Here is a 19603-nt window from a genome sequence, read left to right on the forward strand (position 1 = left end):
CTCTTTATGTTTGATTCACTCACTTAGATGTGCAATAACTAGAGCATATCTAGATGTGCCCTAGACACAAGCACGGATAATAATAACAGTTTTGCTAAAGCACATCTAGATGTGCCATAAGTATCGCACATCTAAATCATATGTCATTGATCTTACATTGAGATTCGTGTGAATATTTGTCTTTTCTTTTTTCTTTTCCTTTTTATACTTGATTCACTCACTTAGATGTGCAATAACGAGAGCACATCTAGATGTGCCCTAGACACAAGCACGGATTAACTTTGTAGGGTTCACCATCGTGGCGTTTTTATACAAAGGTCCCTGTGATTTTTATATATGAATTAAACCCGCCGTTCCTGTTTTTGGTCCGCTTTTTCGTCTGTCCGTCAATCAATCAAGGGCCACCGTGAAAATAAATTTATATTGTGCAACATGGGTGGGTGTCTCTCGAACTCAAAACCTTGCACTTTACGCAGAAGCCATCAGCCAACTCGGCTACCATGCCTTTGAGTTATAAATAGGGTTCCTGGAATAATAATCCCACCTTGATTCTTATACCAAACTGCACCGATTTATATATGTTTGCCACATCGAGAATAGATAAGAGGGAGCAAAGAGAAAGACTCCATAAAAGGAGGAAACTTGCACACACGCATTAATCTGGATTGATGGCTGAAAATTATGTGGGATTGACATGCATGCATTGATGATTGACACATCAAAGAGAAGAAAGTGGAGGAGGCCCGAGCTTTACATGGCTGGTAATCAAGAGGGATTTATTTCATCAGAGATGAGAGAAGAAAGCGGAGCTCATGCATTGCATGGGTCGGGCTAATTACGCATGCATCAATAGAGAAGGGCAATTAAGCAGGATTGCAGGAGGCACGCATGCATTGAAATCAAAAGAATACCTCCCCATGAGTCTAGCGGAAGCACGCCAAGATACCAGTTGCCGCTATTCTTTTTACTGAAAAAGTCGAATCGTCTTGTGAGACGTTCGATGGCATTTCATGTCAGTAGGCCGACGTTGCAAAGCTGACCACATGAACACCTGCAAGGATGACCAACGTTTATGTAAAGCCAGACGCATATCATTGCAAGGTCAATCGGCGTTGCTGCAAATTGGACCCGTGAATTTATAAGCTAACTTAGATTTTAATATTTTGTAGAAGTAACTTTCCGCACTATCAACGTCAAGGCTCGCTTTCTGGTAAATACACTGATGATATACATTTCTTCTACATCCCGGTGTGTGTCTCAGTGCCTTGCACTGTCCGATGCTATCATGTCGCGTTGATGCATGTTTTCATGAACACGTCAATTTTCTCTCCCGTTGCAACGCACGAGCCTTTTTTCTAGTCACACTAAAAAAATATTCTCCTTTTTTATTTTATTTTTACTTTTCTTCTCTTTTTCAACTTTTTCTTTGTTTCGACTTTATCAAATGCTTGAATTTTTTGAAAGCTCCACAAATTTTTTCAGATTTGTGAGCTTTCCTCACATTTGTGAATATTTTCATCTCCACAATTATTTTTTTAAATTTCACAAACTTTTTTCCAAATCCATGATCTTTTTTTCAGTTTTCCTGCTAACTCTTTAGTGAACCTTTCTGAGTTCATTTGCAACATTTTTTTGAAACCCATGAAATTTTTTGAAGTCCATGAACTTTTTTCAAATTCGTCAATCTTTTTTAAATTTATATTTTTTTTCTATAAAATCTACGTTTTGTCTCACTCTTTTTATTTATTTTTATGTTCTTTTCTTTTTTCCTTTTCCAAAAGATGCTCATCCTAATTTTGTTCAAGATTTCAAAAAATTATTGGCTTTAAAAAAATAGAAATATATGTATTTTATTAAAGTGCGCATAAACTCAAAAAAATGTTTGTGTCATTACTAATTGTTCAGAATGTAAAAACACTAACATTTTTAACAAAAAGAAAATAAAATGTTGAACATGGAAATTTATTGAAAAACACAAATTTGCACTCTAAATAATAATAGTAATAATACCAAAAAAATTGCACTCTAAATGTTGAACATGCATTTTTATATTTTTGTTGAATTTTTGAAATTCCAAACAAATTTTGAAATATCAACATTCTTCGAAACTCCTTGAACATTTTTTGAATTTTTGACCAAATTTTGGAAACGGGAATATTCTATAAATTTGTGAACAAATTTTGCAAACGGGGACATTTCTTGAATCAGTGAACTTTTTTTAAATCCACGAGCACTTGCCTAGTCCAACAGAAGCGATGTTCGTCGGCACGTGTGCCAAGGCTGACCATTATTTTCTTTTCTATTTTATTGTTTTCTCTTTTTTTTCCTTAATTCATTTTTCTCCTTTTTGAACTTTATTCTTCTTCTTGAAAGCTATTAAAAAAAATTAGAAACATTGTTTGTAACACCAAAATAATAGTTTGAAGTAATTATTTTAAATTATGATTTAAATTCCTCTTTCCTTCAAATATTTATTAAATGATTTAAAAATATTTACTATTTACATTACGATTTTAAATCCTTTTTCCTTTAGACCTGGCATCGATGCCTATCATGGGTATGCCCACCTAGTTGCAAAAGTTGGGGACATTTGATTGATGTCGAAAAATAGATCATATTCACCGGAGCATGTTCGGGTAGGCCAGGAGGCTCCGTCTGAGAGCATGTTGTTTCTCGCCATCCTTGAAATGTCTCCAGTTTTTTCCATGGCCTTGGATGACCAATTCAAGTCACCTTGCTAGTTGTTTTCATTTTTGACAAGTTTTGCATTTTCTGGAGTTTTCTTGGTCAAAAGAGGCCGATAAATAGTCAGATGTGTCAAAACATGCATATAGTGTCGAAAATCGTCCAAACCTGGCATTGGTGCCAACCATAGGCATGCTCACCTTCTTGCAAAAGTTGGGGTCATTTGAAGGATGTCCAAAAATAGACCATGCCTAGTTGTTTTCATTTTTGACAAAATTTGTATTTTCCAGAATTTTCTCAGTAAAAAAAGGATGATAACTGGCGAGACGGGTTGCAACTTGCATACGGTGTTGGAAATTGTTTAAACCTGACAAGAAATACTACCATGGTCTTGCTCACCTGCTCGCAAAAGTTAGGGTCATTTGAAGAATGCCCAAAAATAGACCATGTTCAACGGAGGGTGTTCGGGTAAGCGAGAAGGCTCCATCTGAAAGCACATTGTTTCTTGACATCCTTGAAATGCTCCAAAAAAAATTCATGACCTTGTCTGACCAATTCAAGTCACCATGTCAAGTTGTCTTGGTTTTCGACAAATTTTGCATTTTGGAGGTTTCTCGGCAAAAAAAAGACCGGTAAATTATCGGACGTGTCAACCTACATTACGGTGTTGGAAATCGTTTTGAAATGGATGCCTACTATGGGCATGTCCACTTAGTTACAAAAGCTAGGTGTTATTTGAAGGAAGTCCAAAAATAAAACATGTTCAACGGAGACTGTTGCGGTAGGCAAGAAGGATCCATTGAGAGCACGTTGTTTTTCGACATACTTGAAATGAACGAATTTTTTTCAAAAAAGTTTCGAATACTAAGCTTATAAAAAAATCACCTTATTAAAATTATGTTCAAAAATTCAGAAAAAGTTCAGGAATTTAAAAAGCTGCTCCTGTTTTCAAAATTTCTTCATGAATTTAAAAAATGTTCATATATTTCAAATTTTGTCCACAAATTCAAAAATATTCAGGAAATTTCACAAAATGTTCGTGTTTTCAAAAAGTTGTTCATAATTTCGAAAATGTCAGCATTTTAAATTTTGTTCAGCTTCTCAAAAAATTGCTCGTAATTTTGAAAGATGTTCGCGTGTTAAATTTGTTCCTGTTTTCCAAAAAATATTTAGTTTATCCAAAAATTGCTCGTAATTTTGAAAGATGTTCGCTTATTCAATTTTGTTCCTGTTTTCCAAAATTGTCTTTAGATTCCCAAAAAATGTTCACGTTTTCACAAAATTTAAAGTGTTCACAATTTTGAAAACAATTCATAAATTATTTTTTAAAATTGGATCCGCCCCTAGTTCTTATAATTTCGCTAGTCCATTATTCACTTGGACTTGTTGGCTCCACTGGCTCCGAAGTTCCTTTAACGTTAGGCACATCTCTTTTTTGATGTTTTATTTCGCACCAACGGGGCGTGCTTGCGCAGCATAGCCAATGGGTTGTGCGTCAGGCCGTGTACGGGTGGTATGTATATAGAGCGTGTTTGACGTGGGCGACATACTTCTTTTAAAGACCATCATATCTTCTGTTATAAAGAAGTATGAAGAGATCTACTTTGTTGATGTGTTTAGGGGTTGTACGGAAGCAGAAGTGATCCATGAAACAGCTTAGATTGAGGCACATTACCAAGCCACGTAGTAAGATGTGCACTATCCTTCACGTTAGGGTCGTTGCACACGAGCTAAACAATATACACTAGCTTCCCGAATGACAGATTGACAATCTCAAAGAAAATTACTGGCAGAAAGAGAAGAGACAAGTCTTAGGATATCCAGCACCAGCACCTGGCTTTGTTGTCGTACGTGTCGATCTTCTGTGGTAGATAGATAATTTGAAGCAAGTTTTATTCTCCTCACCGAGCTATCTCTATCGACATATATAGATCTTGACTAGCATATATACCCAACATGAGCGAACATTAATTTTACGTAAGTTTATCTTGGGATTTGACTCATCTAAATTCATTTTTAATTACTCATTTTTTGCATCATCTTTAAGTACTACTAAAAAGTAAGCTCTTAAATCTTGTAAGCCAGTCCCCTTACAACATCTCCAGCGGATTTGACATATTGACCTACAATGTAAAGATATAACTCCGCCGTCAATTTTTCATTGAAATTGGTTTTAGGTATAGGAAAGAGAAGAAGATGTAATCCTTTTGGCTTTCCTCCAGCACCTCAAATACCTATGACATAAAGACCTGTTTGCAAACACACTATCAAGTGGCCCCGTTCATCCATGACACAATGGGGTCTCCCTTGCACATGTGCATGTGCGACTTGTCTCCCCCTTCTTTACCTTGTCAATTCTCCGCCCTTGTCTCGTCGCAGCTTTGGCACTCCGGCTATCCTTGCTACCTCCCGCGGCATGTGAGGGATCCTTCCCCCAACTCTTTCTTGCAGGTCGCCGGCATGATGGTACGACGGGCTACAGATCCATAATCAGAAGTGGCCATGATGCGGCCAAAGGTAGAAACGAATAGAGGCGTGCTGGCCTGGGAGATATATGGCTGCTGGAGGAAGGTAAGGAGGGTTGTGAGAGGTCGTGTGGGTGGCAGAGATGTCTGCGATGGCGGTGGGTGGTCAAAAGCGTTGTCGGTGGGTGTGGTTGGAGATGTGGCTTAAAATGTCTACATAGATGCAGTTCTCTGCTCCCACACATGGGTCTGATTTTTGGGTCATGCGTTGGTGGTTGTATGTGAGTTGTTACTTTATATATAAAGGTGGTTACCTATTTGCAGATATAACTATATAAGAGAGAGAAATTAGGTAATGACCTAAAGATAAGGGAATAGCAACCCGATCCCGATAGGTAATCCGTTAGAGCTTTTGTTTTTTTTGTCGAAATGACAATTTTTATGGACGGATATAGTTAATTTATCAAATTTACTAAAGATGCCCTTACAACATAAGGCATCACTTTAGCTATGTGACTACTGCTACCGTTTGGAAATCTGAGTTGAGTGGGGAGTGACTTCGAAGAGCAATGTTGCTAACTTTTTCTGCAACACACAAGCGAATGTTCATACATATCGCAATTGCTCGTACTTTGGTAAGGAAATGCTCATACATATCTCAGTTGTCCACTAGCTAGCTATTATGTATGCTTCGAAAAATTTGCAATTTCGATCGCAAAGACATAGCTAGCATTTCTCTACGGGGAAGAAATCATTAAACAATTTTAGAAATCATATACATGGTTGTGGGTGTAATACCCACATCACGAATGTCATACCCAAAGTTGACGGTGGAGTAAGCCCATAGGAACCATGCACATGTGAAAAATTGGTCTCGCCTAGACACACCAAGGTACGAATCAGCTAAACACCATAACCACCAATTAATCTCATTTGAAAACAGTTAGACGAGGCATGTGTAGTTCATATTCTCTCATTCGCGTCATTTTGATGGGTGCAGAGGCCCGGAAGACAATAAAGCTCTTTCTTAATCTAAAAAGATATTCTCTTCTCCACACACTTCCAAACTATGGGACGCTTTTCAATGCAACCATGGAAATGAGAGAAAAAGTGAGAGGGGATGCGTGTAAAGTGAAACCTTTATAAAAAAAAAGTTAACTGGAATCTCATCGTAGAAAAGAGATGTTTTTTCTCTTCACTGTGAAATTCACACACGTATTTCCTTCGTTTGTTAAATGGATTCCGAGCTTAAGTTCCCTACCCATATTAGTGAGATGCTGGAGAGAAGCTTAGATCCGATCCTTTGAGCTCTCAAGTACTCTGGACAGTTCGTCAGAGTTAAAGTGGTAGTAGCATGACGCAAGCAAACCTAGCTAGAAGATGCTTCGAAACCACTATTGGATTCGCCGCTACTTGATAAACTTCCCAAGAAATAAGCCGAATTAACACTTGCGTTAAAGTAATTACATAAATCTAAACATTTATCAATCCTTCAATGCGTAAGTAATTGTGCATCATTTGCTCACAATCCATATTAACACTAATATTTATACATTCCCACTCCAAAAATATGATGACCAAAAAGTAAAGAGTTTACGATGGTTGTGTTCTTTTATTGACACGTTGCCGCCAGTAGTACGAGCCACTTCCCTAGGCATTATCAATGGGTCTCGATGGGGATCGGGATTAGGGTACAAAGAGCTGCGGGATAGATGATACAACGAAAGGGAGTGTTCCCCCCTCCCAGCTACCGTGCGGGGCGAAACAGGACGCGGGCAAGATGCAGCGTTATCGCACTCTCTCTACTCTTCATCCATCCCTCTCTTCTCCTAATCTAACCAAGACATCGATGACACCTAGAGTTGAGAAATATCTTGATCTTCAGCAAGTATCCATGAGCGCTAAATATCTTCTCCCTTAAGAATTTATTTTCAATATTTCACTCATTTTTAATTATTACTCCATCTGTTTCTAAATATAAGTCTTTTTATATATTTGAATATGGACTACATACAGATGAATATAGACGTATTTTAGAGCGTAGATTCACTCATTTCGCTCCGTATTTAGCCCATATTAGAATCTCTAGAAAAAGACTTATATTTAAAACCGGAGGGAGTATATCAGATAATGTGGTAGGCATGAATATATATTAAACTAACAAACAAACAACAGCAAGTAGGTGCTCATCGTGAAAATAAATTGTAATCGGTCTATATCTAGCAGCTTCGGTCGGTCCAGCACAACATCTAGCACAACACCCACTGCTCACCACGTGCCCCTTATCCACACAGCATCTAGCAACACCCACTGCACATTACTCCTCCTCTTCTATATTCTACCCGACGCTCTGCTCTCCCTTCTCTACCCAGAGTGCCCAGAAACGGCTTGGCGTCGCCCCGCCACTCCTCAAGTGCGCGGCCATGGTGGCTGGCCAGAGCCAGGCAGCAACCTCCCCACCCCTTATCGGTGATGAACCAGACAACGCCATGGATGGCGCCTTGGAGCTTCTCTGTCCTCGCCTGATCTGGCCGCCCGCCCGGCCACTTCTCCGGATCGGGCCAGCAGCCTCGCCTCCGACCAGCAGCCGCCCCGGATTCGGCCAGCAGCCTCGCCTTCGATCCGATTCGGATGCCCACAGCCTCCACCACCTGCTGAAATTTGAGATGGGCTCTAGGCCCATGTAGCAATTTCTGGAAAATCTCTAAGGGCCCATGTGGGTTATATGGCACCAGGTGTAGTGGGAAGTTTAGTCCCCACCCCGGAAGTAGAAGAGGAGTTGGACCTTATTATAAGGGTTTCTCTTCTGCATGCTATTGGAGCTTTAGAAGAGAAGAGGCCCTCGCGCACTCCTCCGACGCCGTCCGCCTCGTCACGACGCGCCGCGGGTTGTGGGATTGAGATGTGCGGTGTCTCCTAACCCTAGCCGCCACGAACAGATCACATCTGCTCCACGCGCACGCCCACCGTCGTTCCCTTGCTGCTGCTGCCGCCGGTGACAAGAAGGCCGCCGAGGACGCCGCCGCTGCTACCAAAGCCGCGGCCTCTGCATGGCCTACTGGAGGGTATAACTCGTTTATCCCGCTCATAGTGTTTTCTGTTTTAGCCATGCTAGCGTTATACGTAGATCTTTCTGCAATTAGCGTAGTATGTGCTAGTTTGACTGAATATCAGTATGCGATTATATGTGTCAATGCCATGCTAGTGATTTACTCATGGATTAATTTAATCGAGAAATTGCCTATTTACTCAACAATCCAAAAACCTATTCTGTGTAGGAATTTTTCGGCAAGTGGCTTTGCCGCTGCACTGAAACCGGATAAGTTTACCGGTACATACTTTAAGCGTTGGCAGACTAAGACCACGTTATGGCTCACGGCTATGAACGTGTTCTGGGTCACCGGTGTCTCCACGGGAACGATTGCTCCTGAACAGGAGAAGGCGTTCAAGGAGGCTACCGTTGTGTTTCTCGGAGCAGTTCTTAGCGTGATCGGAGACAAACTGGTCGACGCATATTTACATGTGCATGTCGCCAAGGACTTGTGGGAGGCGCTCGAATCTAAGTTCGGGGCAGCCGATGCCGGAAGCGAGATGTATATTATAGAGCAGTTCCATGATTACAAGATGGTTGAAAACCGTCCTGTATTGGAGCAGGCTCATGAGATAATATGCATTGTTAAGGAGCTTGAACTTCTTAAGTGCGAGTTACCGGGCAAGTTTGTCGCGGGCTGCATAATCGCTAAGCTCCCTAATTCCTGGAGGAACTTTGCCACCACTCTGAAACATCAGAGGCGTGAATTCTCTGTGGAGGATGTCATTGGCCATCTGAGTGTTGAGCAGAATTCAAGGGCAAAGGACTCGCACGGAAAAGGGGCCGAAGGGACTTCTGTCGCCAACATGGTGAACCAGAAGAACTTCAACTCCCACAAGCCCAAGGGAAAGAACGGTGTCCAACACAATACCGACTTTAAGAAGAAGGGTAAGAAGACCTTCAAGAAGAACAAGAAGGACGAGGGCTGCTTTACTTGTGGTTCGGTTGAACATTGGGCCAACAAGTGCCCAAACAAGTACAAGAAGTCAGGACAGGACTCCAAGTCCGTCAACATGATTGTGGACAACAATGAGAATGGTGCACCTGGGTACGGTAATTTATTTACTGTTTTTTCAGTGTTTCAGCCCACCGATTGGTGGGTGGACACAGGTGCAGGTGTACATGTGTGTGCTGACATGTCATTGTTCACTTCTTACCAGGTCACAGGCCACGGGTCCGTATTGATGGGGAATGGCGCGAGTGCTTCTGTTCATGGTGTTGGCACGGTCGATCTGAAGTTTACTTCGGGAAGGATCGTGCAGCTGAAGAACGTGCAGCATGTCCCCGCCATCAAGAAGAACCTCGTTAGTGGCTCCCTTCTATGTAGAGAAGGGTTTAAGTTGGTTTTCGAGTCTAATAAATTAGTTGTTACGAAATATGGACTCTTTGTTGGAAAAGGTTATGAGAGCGGAGGGATGTTCCGCCTTTCCCTCGCAGATTTTTGTAATAAAGTCGTGAACCATGTTCATTCGAATGTTAATGAATCTGAAGTTTGGCATTCACGTCTTTGTCACATTAGTTTCGGTGTTATGACGCGGCTAGCCAAGTTGGATTTAATCCCGAGTTTTACTTTAGCCAAAGGCTCTAAGTGCCTTTCATGTGTGCAAGCTAAGCAACCTCGCAAGCCTCACAAGGCCGCGGAGGAGAGACACTTGGCACCATTAGAACTCATACATTCTGATCTTTGTGAGATGAATGGTGTGTTGACTAAAGGTGGAAAGAAATACTTCATGACATTGATAGATGATTCCACTAGATATTGCTATGTGTATCTGTTAAATACTAAAGATGAGGCTCTACACTACTTTAAAATCTATAAGGCAGAAGTTGAGAATCAACTTGAAAAGAAAATTAAACGAGTCCGGTCAGATCGTGGTGGAGAGTACTTCTCGAGTGAGTTTGATTCCTTCTGTGCGGAACACGGCATTATTCATGAGAGGACGCCTCCCTATTCACCCCAGTCAAACGGGGTTGCCGAGCGGAAAAACCGTACTCTAACTGATTTGGTTAACGCCATGTTAGATACATCGGGTTTATCCAAGGCATGGTGGGGGGAGGCTATATTGACGGCATGTCATGTCCTGAATAAAGTTCCGACAAAGGATAATGAGATCACTCCCTATGAGAAATGGGCAAAGAGGAGGACAACACTCTCGTACTTGCGCACTTGGGGCTGTCTGGCGAAAGTCAATGTGCCGATCCCCAAAAAGCGTAAGCTTGGACCCAAGACTGTGGACTGCGTTAATTTGGGCTACGCTAAGAACAGCGTTGGCTATAGATTTCTAGTAGTGAAATCTGAGGTACCTGACCAGAAGGTCGGTACAATTATGGAGTCTAAGGATGCTACATTCTTCGAGGATACTTTTTCCTATGAGAGATATGCAAAGCACTTCTAGACAGGAATCTGAGGAGACTCCTGAACCTGCCATCCCTATGGAATATTATGAACAAACACATGATGAAAATCCTGAGGAGGATGACGAGGAAACCCTTGGTAGGGGCAAGAGACAAAGGACTGCAAAGACCTTTGGTGATGATTTCTTCGTGTACCTCGTGGATGATACTCCCACTTCTATTTCAGAAGCGTATGCCTCTTCAGAAGCTGACTACTGGAAGGATGCGGTCCGTAATGAGATGGATTCCATCATGGCTAACGGGACATGGGAGATCACTGAACGTCCCTATGGTTGCAAACCATTAGGATGTAAGTGGGTGTTCAAGAAGAAGCTTAGGCCCGATGGTACGATTGAAAAGTACAAGGCTAGGCTTGTGGCCAAGGGCTATGACCAGAAAGAAGAGGAAGATTTCTTCGACACTTATTCACCTGTAGCTAGACTGACCACCATTCGAGTATTACTCTCGTTGGCAGCCTCGCATGGTCTTCTCGTCCACCAGATGGATGTTAAGACGGCTTTTCTGAATGGAGAGCTAAAAGAGGAAATCTACATGCAACAGCCAGATGGCTTTGTGATAGATGGTCAGGAAAGAAAGGTGTGTAGGTTGCTGAAATCTTTATATGGCCTGAAGCAAGCACCTAAGCAATGGCATGATAAGTTTAATACAACTCTGACATCTGTTGGTTTCGTTGTTAATGAGGCTGACAAATGTGTATACTATCGCCATGGTGGGGGCGAAGGAGTTATACTGTGCTTGTATGTTGATGACATACTGATATTCGGAACCAACCTCAAAGTCATTGAGGAGGTCAAGTCGTTTTGTCTCAGAACTTTGAGATGAAAGACCTTGGTGTGGCTGATGTTATCTTGAACATCAAGCTACTGAGAGATAATGAGGGTGGGATTACACTTCTGCAATCCCACTATGTTGAGAAGGTGTTGAGTCGTTTTGGATATTCGGATTGCACACCATCTCAAACACCATATGATCCTAGCGTGTTGATTCGAAAGTCCAAAGGCACGGCTATAGATCAGTTGAGATACTCTCAAATCATTGGTTCACTGATGTACCTAGCGAGCGCAACGAGGCCCGACATCGCGTTTGCTGTGAGCAAACTGAGCCGGTTTGTTTCCAAACCGGGTGATGTACATTGGCATGCTGTTGAACGAGTTATGCGCTATCTGAAAGGTACTATGAACTATGGACTTCACTATACCGGAGACCCGTCGGTACTTGAAGGGTATAGTGATGCAAATTGGATCTCTGATGCTGATGAGATGAAGGCCACAACTGGGTATATGTTTACTCTTGGAGGTGGCGCTGTTTCCTGGAAGTCTTGCAAGCAAACGATCTTAACGAGATCGACAATGGAAGCAGAATTAACGGCATTAGACACATCTGGTGTTGAAGCGAGATGGCTTCGAGATCTTTTGATGGACTTGCCATTGGTTGATAAACCGGTTCCGGCTATCCTTATGAACTGTGACAATCAGACTGTCATCACCAAGGTGAAGAGTTCAAAGGACAACATGAAGTCCACCAAACACATAAGAATGAGATTAAAAGCTGTCAGAAAATTAAGAAACTCCGGAGTGATAGCGTTGGACTATGTCCATACGGCTAAGAATCTGGCAGATCCCTTTACGAAAGGGCTATCACGTGTTGTGATAGATAATGCATCGAGGGAGATGGGTATGAGACCCACATGAGTTGCCATGGTAGTAACCCAACCTATGTGATCGGAGATCCCGTGAATTAGGACCTGGGAAAACAAGCCAGTGGTGAACTGAGGAGAGTAACTATACTAACCCACTCCGTTGGAGATGCAATACTCTCGATACTGTATGGTAGGATGACTACTGTCTTAATGTGTTCCGAAGCTTATATAAGCAAGATGCTATCCTACAGAGTGATCTTTGGAGGAACACACCTATATGAGTCCGACTGCTGGTCACAGTCTATGAGATTGGGGTGATCTCTAGTAAGCTCATGAATAGGCCAGGAGTGTGACTTATATGCTCCACCCGAGGGGTCAGCCTTCGGCAGCCCAGTACTAGTGAGACATGTGGTGAAACTTCTTTACGCCAAACTGACAATTCAAGGCACAGTCCATTGTTCAGTTGTGAAGGAGTGTAGCTACTTGCTCTAGGTGAAGCTCAACCTTAACAGGTCTTCACTGAAACACTGGTATATCGAAACAGTAATTAAAACAGAGGACACAATGGGCCCTCGAGATCTGGTGGGGGATTGCTGAAATTTGAGATGGGCTCTAGGCCCATGTAGCAATTTCTGAAAAATCTCTAAGGGCCCATGTGGGTTATATGGCACTAGGTGTAGTGGGAAGTTTAGTCCCACCCCGGAAGTGGAAGAGGAGTTGGACCTCCTTATAAGGGTTTCTCTTCTACATGCTATTGGAGCTTGAGAAGAGAAGAGGCCCTCGCGCACTCCTCCTCCGCCGCCCGCCTCGCCACGCCTCGTCACGACGCGCCGCGGGTTGCGGGATTGAGCCGAGCCGAGCTCACACCTACGCGCTTATTTTTGCCAGTCACTAACGGAGAGTTCTCTGACAGCTGGGCCACGATCTGAGACGTCGGATCGTGGGCTGTCACGGACTCGGACGTGGGTCGAGCCCACGTCTCTCCACGCGGCTGCGCCTATATAAGTGTGCGGTGTCTCCTAACCCTAGCCGCCACGAACAGATCACATCTGCTCCACGCGCACGCCCACCGTCGTTCCCTTGCTGCTGCTGCCGCCGGTGATTCCATCCCGTCCGCCGCGTACACGGTCGACGGGAGAGCAGGTCTCCGAAACCACGCCCTTCTGGTTCCTGTACGGGGTGAGGGGCGAATAGGTTTTTGGGCAGCGATTACGCGACTGCTCACTTCCGATCGTCTACTTCCTCTACGTCCGCGTCGCCTTCATCATCACCATGTCCACCGCCGCCGAACGTGCCGCCGCCGAGAAAGCTGAAGCTGACAAGAAGGCCGCCGAGGACGCCGCTGCTGCTACCAAAGCCGCGGCCTCTGCATGGTCTACTGGAGGGTATAACTCGTTTATCCCGCTCCTAGTGTTTTCTGTTTTAGCCATGCTAACGTTATACGTAGATCTTTCTGCAATTAGCGTAGTATGTGCTAGTTTGACTGAATATCAGTATGCGATTATATGTGTTAATGCCATGCTAGTGATTTATTCATGGATTAGTTTAATCGAGAAATTGCCTATTTACTCAGCACCACCTGTGCGCCATGGCCCCCCAACCAGGTCCGACCGATCCCGCGCTGCTCATCCTCACTTCTTCCTCTGCTCACGGCTCGCGTTGACCGCGAGGAGGCCAGCGCCTCGTCGAGCCGCGGCCACCTGCGCCATGCATGCCCCCCCCCCCCCCCCCCCCCCCCCACCCCACAGGTCTGGCCGATCCCACACCGCTCATCCCCCGCTGCTTCCTCTGCTCACACCCCTTCCTCCCTTCTGTCTCGGTTTCTCCAGGGAGCCGCCATCCTCCCGCGCCAGCAGCCGCCTCGGATCGAGCTAGGAATCTCACTGCTTCCTCTGCTCGTGGTTCATCCTTGCTTCTCTCTCTCGGTTTCTCCAGGGAGCCGCCGTCCTCCCAGCAAGGCGTCCTCCATCCTGCCGCGCGAGGAACGACAGCCGCCTTCTAATCCTCAGCCGCGGCTATACCCGTCTCCGCCGCCGACAAGAGAGCCTCCGTGCCGGGCGGACGACAGGGGCTAGGACTGGCGGAGGCCGGAGACGACTGCCGGCGGCGCATGACAGAATGGGTGCGTGCGCATCTGGATAAGATGCATAAATAAAGAGCGGCTTGAATTCTAACTAATGCAAGGGTGTTTTTGCAAAAATGAAGCATTTTCTGAGATTTTCACTTAAAATTGGACTGCGGGTTGAATTCTCAGAAACAGAGGGACCTTTTTGTAAAATCGCTAGCGACGACGGACGCCCGAAAACCCAATTTTCTTTATTACAGGTATATTAGTTTACCGAGGGAGTACCGGACAAAAACACGCTCCTTTGAACTCTGAAGCACTCCGGACAGTACGGCACGTACGACCGTACAAGTAAAGTTTAACTGCAGCTAGCTACAGTGACACATGACACAACCAAACAGACAAGATACTCTGAAAATGCATTCGATTCACCGTTACTTGATTAACTGTCCACGAAATAAACGGGATTTTAGTGCTCACAAGTTAATTATACACGGGATATACAGCTGGTACCGCTCTACTATTACTTAATTACTCCCTCCGTTCTTAAATATAAGTCCTTTTAGATATTTTAAATGGACTACAACATACGGATGTATATAGACATATTTTAGAGTATAGATTTACTTATTTTACTCTGAATGTAGTCACTCGTTGAAATTTCTAAAAAGACTTATATTTTGGAACGGAGGGAGTATTACACATGCATGCATATCCAGTACAGTGATCGATGTACTACAAAGAAATCACTCGTAAAAACATGGGTTACATACAGCGATCCACTAGCTAGTTATAATTCAGTAAGTCACTTGGTTCCCCAGATTAGCTTGTTGTGGAGTACGTACGCTCAGAGCCACCAGACGAGCGCCGCGGCCGCGAGGGAGGCGGCGCCGGGAACACTCCAGCCGACCCCGCGGCCGGCACGAGAACCAGCCGGCCTGCTGTTTCCGCCCGCCCCCGGAATAATCGCAGCGCCGCCGCCGCCTCCCCTCCGGCCGCCACTTCCGCCGCCTCCTGTCCCGTCACCTTCTCCGTCCCCCCCGCCGCCGCCAACGCCGCCATCGTGGCCACCGCCAGCCGCTCCTCCTTCGTGGCCTCCGCCGCCCACTCCGCTTCCGTGGCCTCCGCCGCCCGCTGCGCCACCGTGCCCTCCGCCACGGCAGCACGCGCCATGGATGCGCGCGGCCATGCAGAGCAGAACGAGCAGCAGCGCGCAGGGCCTCCTCGCCTTGCCTCCCATGGCCGTAGGTCTCCTGTTTCTGGTCCCTTCTCTCGTTGTAGCTCGTGTTCGATCGCTGCGCTTCCGGCCGGAGCCGGTGGCAGCGCCTTATATGCACGACGTGAGAGGGACAGCGGGAAGGTGGCCCCAAATTGTGCACCCGTGCTTTTTCGCGGAATAGAGCTAGGCTGTTCGTGCTACGCTGCGAGACGTGTCGATCGACGCGTACGAGATAGATAGGCATCAGTGTGCAACAGCAAGTGGCAAGTGCATGCTATACTTTCCCCCAAGTACTGGGGCATAATGTGAGATCTTCGATATGTATTCCGCCGCGTATCCAAAAAGTACTGCGATTCGGCTGATCTATACTCATTTTTAAGCATTCATTCGAGTGCAGTTTTTTGTACCGCCTAGAAACCTAACATGCAGGAATGTTACTTTGAATTACTGCGACACATGTGACAACTACCATGTGACACATTTGGCAAGCAATGCAAATAATTCAAAAAGATAGACAGGGCAACTCTCTTCCTCCACCACTTCTTGGCCGCCTTCCCCGAGAAATACAGATGGAGTAGTAAGAAAGGGACGGGCGGCAATAAATCACTTGCAAGCGGTGCGGTGTCAAGTGTTAGCAGCAAACCAGCCCGAACACGGGAGTGTGGGCACAACGTGCTGCAACCTCTCTTTTTTGGCTCAACGATAGCAGTGGGTACTGGGATGCCAGTGTGATGGCAGTGCTGCGTGCGTACTGCCAGCGTAGTGCATGAACCGGCAGATTTTTTTTTTACCCCTGCATGAGAGTGACAAGCTTTTCTCGTGATTATTGACAGCAGCTTAATTACTACTCAATTAGTTGTCTTAGATACTTCCCCTTTTTCTCTGGGTGGATATTGTTGACAGTGCAGCATGCACTTGAGTCTGTTCTTTGGTCCCAAATTTTGAGATTTTTTTTGAATCGGTAATTTTGAGAAAATGGCGGTGTAGTAGAATGATTTATGAACATGAAGCCCTATGTGTCGTATCTTGTTTGATAGTAGGCTGCGTAGATGAGGCGGTATTATTTGGAGCCTAACACACCTTTTTCTACTACACTTATCATGATGATAATTTATCCTCAGGACGGTTACTACCCAAAAAAAACTATATATGTACTTAACTTTTTTGAAGAGCTAGTGCATTATGGCTGGTGTAATTTCAGAGAAATAATAAGCTAACAATATATATCTGGTCGATGGAGATGTCTAGATCATGACCAATATCAGATTACACATCAGATGTTGCAAAACAAGAAACAAGGGCAACAATAATGGAAAATAACCGACAACAGAACATGCATCCGAGTAAAACCTCCATACTACAATGTCAAACACAAATTCAGATTAATAATCTAAGTGCTAAATGTTGTTGGTGCATATCTTTTGCTAATGTGCATGTCTTACCATACTCCATGCCCAAAGCATCACCGAATATAACCTGATGAATAGCGCGTCCATCTCCAGAGTACATCCATGAGAGTGCAAACATCTGAATTTACGCCTAGCGACATACAATTCAAACCAGAGCGGTGAACATCGTAAATTAGGATCAACAAAGCTGACAAACTAAGAGTAACTTTTAAGACCTATAATCCACACCAAAACTCATGCATATAATCCGAACAATGAAGTAAAGCAAATGGTGTAACCTGGTTCTTAATTTATCATATCTCCGTCGATTGGCACCAAAGTCATCCACAAAATGGAGAAGCTCAGAGACGCGGTTACGGTTGAACTCTGTGGATGATGCTCGGGCACAAGACATGACAATGTCTTGTTTAAGAGTACTTAGACGGACATCACTTGCTCTAAGAAGGTCCTTCCTGCACAAAAATAGCCAGGGCATAAATTATATATAGATGGTTATATCGGCTTGCATTAAAAGGGTGAAAATGTAAATTACTTGATATCCCAACACGGCCTGCAAGGAAAAATATGCATTCAAGTAAGATGTTTTCTTATGTAACAAAAACTCGGCACAGTGCATTGTCACATGACAGCATATCAGTTATACTAATTGGCTAAAAGGAACACGGAGTCTTGTGTATTAAATAAAGACATGTGTAAGGAATCTTTAATGCTTCCAAGATAACCATAGCTTCTTTCTCATAAATGGATTTTCCCAAAGAACTAGGGTTCATGGCTTTGTTGAGATATGCAATTGGTCTACCCGTTTGCATTAATACACCACCAGTCCAGTTCCACAAGCATCAACCTCAATGGTGAACGGCTTTGTGAAGTCAGGTAAAGCCAGGACAGGGGCAGGAGGTCATAATTGTCTTGAGGTTTGTAAATTCATGTTCTTGAAGAGGACCACGCTGGAATTTGTCCTTTTTCAAAACATCATATAATGGTTCGCATATGGTAACATATCTGACAAATCTCCTATAATATCTAGTTAAACCTAAAAACCCTCTGAGTTTGGCCACATTGTTAGGAGAAGGCCAATTTAGAATATATTAGACCTTTCTTGAGTCAGTAGGTACATCGTCAGTAGAAATAATGTGGCCCAGGGTAATTGGTCGTTGTGATAGCAAATTCACACTTGCTCTACTTGACAGATAGGCAGTTTACTCTGAGATCCAGGGAAATTTGGAGGTATTGCACATGCACTTCTAGTATTTCACTAGTGACCAATACATCATCACCTAGATGCAAAGGACCATTTCTCAGACCAACGGTCCAACCAAAAAAGGGTATTCGTCCCTGAACCCACTGTAATGGAGGAACCTATTCGAAGAACTAGGACTTGCTGGATTATGGATTGCCAAAATCGGGATCCTCCTAAGCGCTGAGAGCGAAAGCAAGTGGTTGTACATGCAAATATTTTGCACGGATGATGTCCAACTAGAGATCCCCTTCTCCGGTTTGAAATTTCCACAACCGTTTGGACAGCAGCGCAATGTTCATACGCTCAGATGAATTGGTGCCCAGCCAACCCGATCCTTGGGTTTACATCTTTCCAACTATTTGACCATATGATACTTTAGCTTGTCTCGCTTCCCAACCGAAGAGAATCTGGACTAGTACTTAGCTATGTCGTGGTGAAGGAATTCATGAAAACTATAGAACCATCAAATACATAAACATGCTTATCATGGATGACTTAATGAGAACCATCCTAGCCGCTTTTCAAGGTTCCACTCTATGAACCTTGGTAACTGTAGGGCGAAAGTCCTTTACTAGCAGCTGAGAGTCACTAATTGGCATACCTAGAAAGGACGTCGGAAAGGACCCAAGGCAACAATTTAGTCGCTCAATGTCGGAATACCCAAGCACCATGACTTCGCTCTTGTTGTAGTTGACACTCAGACATGACATTTCTTGGAAGCAGAGAAGCATGAATTTGATGTGTTGGATATCCGTGTCCGATCCTTCTACCATAAGGATGGTATCGTCAACAAATTGCAGGTGGGTGACCCCACCTTCCCCAATAAGATCGTTTATCCGCATCAAGGAAGGGCGCCGGCGCATCGACCACCAAGCTAAACAAAGAAAAGAGAAAGAGGGCCCCCTTTGCGCACCCCACAAGAGGTGGGGAAGTAGGGGCCGATTTTACTATTGATTTTAAATGTCGTTCTACCACTAGAAATGAGGTGCTTGACCCTAGCAATCCAATGCTTATTGAATCCTTTTCGAATGAGGAATCCCGCAGGAAGGACCGATGCACGGTGTCATATGCTTTGTGGAAGTCCAATTTGTAAAGCACTACTTTAAGGTGTTTTATCTTGACTTCATGGATTAATTCATGAATAAAAAGAATCAAATCTAGAATAAACAATCATCATCATGTTGATTTCGAGAATCTGGAACCTGAGGATAGATATGGTTCATGCGAAGGAGGTGCCACCAGTGGAGATATTTAGAAGCTTCTTGTGTAGCTACAAGTCTTCCTTGGACCAGATTGCCAAGCTTAGCGTTGAGGAGGTGATGAAGCACAAGATTCCCATGTATCTGCTCATAATTCCCCTGATAAACTGCAACCA

The sequence above is a fragment of the Triticum aestivum genome, chromosome 1D (assembly GCF_018294505.1).
Source record: "Triticum aestivum cultivar Chinese Spring chromosome 1D, IWGSC CS RefSeq v2.1, whole genome shotgun sequence".
NCBI lineage: Eukaryota > Viridiplantae > Streptophyta > Magnoliopsida > Poales > Poaceae > Triticum > Triticum aestivum.